Below are 4,243 nucleotides of genomic sequence, written 5' to 3' on the forward strand. Positions count from 1 at the left end.
ATTTAGAGTCGCCAATTAACCTAACATGCATGTTTCTGGAATGTGGGAGGAAACCGGAGTACCCGGAGAAAACCCATACACGCACGGGGAGAACATGCAGAGAGATGCCCAAGGGAGATTCGAACCCAGGTCTTCCCGATCTCCTGACTGTGTGGCCAACATGCTAACCAGTCAACCACCGTGCGACCCTGATCTAAATCCAATTTGGAACATTAGGTAAGGATGGTAAGGGAAGTTTACAAATTTTTTCAGCTATAGTCTAAACTTTTGATCAGCTGATGAACAGCCTAGTTCACTTTAATGCTTGTTTGCAATCAATTGCTTACTCAGACTTTTACTTGTCTCACTCCCATTTCTTCTTTTTGCATTTTGGAGCTCTACTGATAACCTCCTTAAAACAGTGCAAAATGTAAATTCTTGCAATTTTTCAACCGGTCTTCAAATTTTGCCAAAGAGTGTACATGTTTGACCACCGGAGACCATGATATTACATTTTCCTTCACTGGATCAGACTATCACCACACTGTGATTACAATAAGGACAGATCCAGTAAAAGTGGCCCATTGAAAATAATTTACAAAGAAATGTATTTTACAATGCTAGCATGCACACGATGAATGAGTAAACTACAGAATTGTTCCTTTCTCTCACGCGGCTCGTTTGCCTTGTGGAAGTGTCAGTCTTTCATCACGCTCACTGACAGCTACTATCTGCAAATCACGGCATCAAAGGAAGAAAATGAGCACCGACAATGAATCATTAAGTTTATTTAAAGACTCGCTTTGTAAGACGCTCCACAATGGCTTCCTGAAGTGGTGCTTGTGATGCGATGGTGCTGTGTGAAAAATGCAAAACCAGACCATGTGAAAAGCCGCATTAATGGTATAGATCAACTAATGCATGGAGGAAAATGTCCTTTGGAATGCGTATTGTTGCAGAGCGACAAAGGAAAAAAGTTATCCATCCATCCATCCATCCGTCCATCCGTCCATCCATCTTCTACTGCTTATCTGAGGTTGTGTCGCAGGGGCAGCAGCCTAAGCAGGGAAGCTCAGAGTTCCCTCTCCCCGGTCACTCCGTCCAGCTTCGTCCCGAGGTGTTCCCAGGCCAGTTGAGAGACGTAGTCTCTCCAACATGTCCTGGGTCTTCCCCGAGTCCGCCTACTTGTCGGACGTGCCACTTGTACCCACGATCTTGTTCTTTTGGCCACTACCCAAAGTTCATGACCATAGGTGAGGGTAGATGTATGTAGATCGACCGGTAAATTGAGAGCTTCACCACAACGGACGGATGCAAAGTCTGTATGACTACAGACCAATCCACCTGTCGATCATGCATTCCGTCCTTCCCTCATTCGTGAACAAGACCCCGAGGAACTGAAACCCCTCCACTTGGGGCAGGATCTCGTCCCCGACCCGGAGATGGCACTCCAACCGTTTCCAGGCAAGAACCACGGACTCAGACTTGGGGGTGCTGATTGCCATCCGGGCCGCTTCACATTCAGCTGCAAACCGATCCAGTGAGAGTTGAAGGTCACGGCTCGACGAAGTCAAGTGAAGTCAGAGCAAAAATGCCGCTTAGATGCGTTGCTCTCGCATGTGAAAATCCTTCAAATATGGATTTTTGAAAGATGGCTGCTGAACCTGCCTCTCTCACTGAGTGTAGCCGAGTCCGAACACACACTCGAGTTTGACTGACAACCAGCAAAATGTATACAAAATGTATAATTGACATAAATTCATACAATTTATCCAATCAAAGATAGTTGCACAACTAGACATCATCTGTCTACCCACTAAGGTGTGCAACAGTACATACTTGCTTTGAGTACTGTGGCATTTGAGTACACTAAGCTTTGGATGGATGGTAATAACGGACAAAATAGTGTTAATGGTGCAAAGCAAACTGACTAAAATGTCCATCACAGACACGGTCGGTGCCGTTTCTCATTATGCAACACTGCCCATACCGTTTCTCTTTGTAATGATTTGTCTCCTTGGAAAGAATGAAAATAGAATAGAAGACAGTTGCTCTTTTATCATCTTAAGTGCTTGTTATTTTGGGAACCAACAAATCCTGACTATATTTAGGAAACAAATAAATGTTGCCTGCCAGAGGCTTTAATGCGGCTATTAAAAAAGATTACTGATATCTGTGCTTCTACTAAAGCAGGGGTGTGCAAAGTGCAGCCCGGGAGCCATCTTTTCTTGGCCCGTGGCACATTCTAAAAATATAATTTACCAAGAAAACAAGCGGAAAAATCAGCAGTGATTTCACAAGAATAAGGTAAAAATATTAACAGTTGTAATTTTACAAGCGTAACGTCATAATATGAGGAAAAATAACCAAACCAAACCAAAGTCGTAATACTATGACAAACAAACACAAACCAAAACTAATGTCGTAATTTTTGGAAAATGATGTTGTGCAAAAAGTTATAATGTTAGGGAAAAGAAAGGTCAAATTTATAATTATGACAAAAAATGCATTTTATATTTGAGCACTGTTTCTTTTATGTTGGATCTTATGCTGCTTCTCACCGGCTGCTGGTGTGACGCCGGGCAGTAGTGTGTTTTTTTTTTTCCCCCGTTTTAGTTTCATTTTTGTCCCGGTGTGGCCGGCTGTCCTGTTTTTGGGTTTGTTTTGTTTAGGGTTTTAGTTGTTAGTGTTTTTCTTTTTTTGTAGGGGTAGCTGTGAGCAAACAGGACGACAGCCGTGTCCAGGGTTGGCCTCTTCACCTCGCTGTTCTTTTGTTTGTTTTCTTGTTTCTTGTTTTCTGAAACAAAATCACAGGCATAAGACCTGGGACTGTAATAAATAAATGCATTAATCACACAATATGAAAATTAACTTCATAATTTATTGCCATCTGCATGTTTTCCTCGTCTCCCGCCTCCAAACAGGCAGGAAGGGAGGTCACTCTGTGCATTGGTTTCAGCACCTTGGCACGTTTTTTCTATAGAACAATGGCATGAACGGAGTGAGCCCTTTTGTCAGTCATATTGTCTCTTTGGCTCGGTGGGTGGAGGCGGGGCCGCTAGCATACACACAGACTGCAGAAGAGTGTAACGTAGTAGAAATTAAATTAGTAGATTGTCACATATTTTTTATATTTTTACATTGTGCGTTTCTTCGTTCTCATAGACCTAATCTTGTGTATCAGTGTCTCGTGACACCACGATTTAATAAACTTTGGTGAATTGACTTTCCTGCCTCATGTAAATATGTGACGTTGTAACAATTTCCAAGAAGAACGTTGAAATAGTTGGGAAAAAAACAGCAGAAATGGAAAAAAACAGCTGTAATTTAAAAATAATGTCACTTTAGTAGCATAGAATAAATATAAAAATAAATATTAAAGAAGAAATATGTTAGTTTTTTAAAGTTGTAATATTATGAGAACAAAACAATATAAAGTTATCATTTTTGGAAAATTAGGTTGGGGAAAAACTGATGCAAATAAAGTCCACATTTTAATAGGAAAAAGGCATGGGAAGAAAACGTATGAAGATTTTTTAGAGGAAACATTCGGAAAATCACAAAGCTGAAATGCATTTTTTTCTTTACTTACAAAGTATTCGGGGCGTCACAAGACACTCAGTTCATGAGACAAGACCATACAGAAGATAGAATCTACGAGACGAGACGAGATTTTAACAATACTTTTATGAAAAACACAATGAAAACAATATCAAAAATATATGACAGTATATCGCAATCTACTCATTTCATTTCTACTACGCTGCACTCTTCTGCACTCTGTGTGTATGCTAGCGGCGTCGCCTCCACCTACTGAGAAAAAGAGACCGTATGACTGACCAAAGGTCCGTTCATGCCGTTGTTCTGTGGAACAAACGTGCCAAGGTGCTGAAACCAATGCACAGAGTGAACCCTTTTCCTGCCTGTTTGGGGAAAAACAGACACGCATGCACATGGCAATATATTGAGACTGGCAAAATGATCAAGTTCATTTTCATTCATTGTGTGATTCATTACATTTATTTATTATCGTCCCAGGCCTGGTGCCCATGAGAATGCTTCACGTATCGATCTTGCGAGATCTTGTGACACCCCGACAAAACATCAAAGTTCTGTATGTGGCCCTCGGTGGAAAAAGTTTGGACACCCCTGTAATAAAGATTTATTTTGGCTGATCATTCACTTGAACGTCTTCGTCGGTGCTCTTCTGTCATCGCATTTAACAATCTTACTTTTATGACTTCATAAACACACGTCCGTCGAG

Source organism: Dunckerocampus dactyliophorus, chromosome 20 (assembly GCF_027744805.1).
Source record: "Dunckerocampus dactyliophorus isolate RoL2022-P2 chromosome 20, RoL_Ddac_1.1, whole genome shotgun sequence".
Classification (NCBI taxonomy): domain Eukaryota; kingdom Metazoa; phylum Chordata; class Actinopteri; order Syngnathiformes; family Syngnathidae; genus Dunckerocampus; species Dunckerocampus dactyliophorus.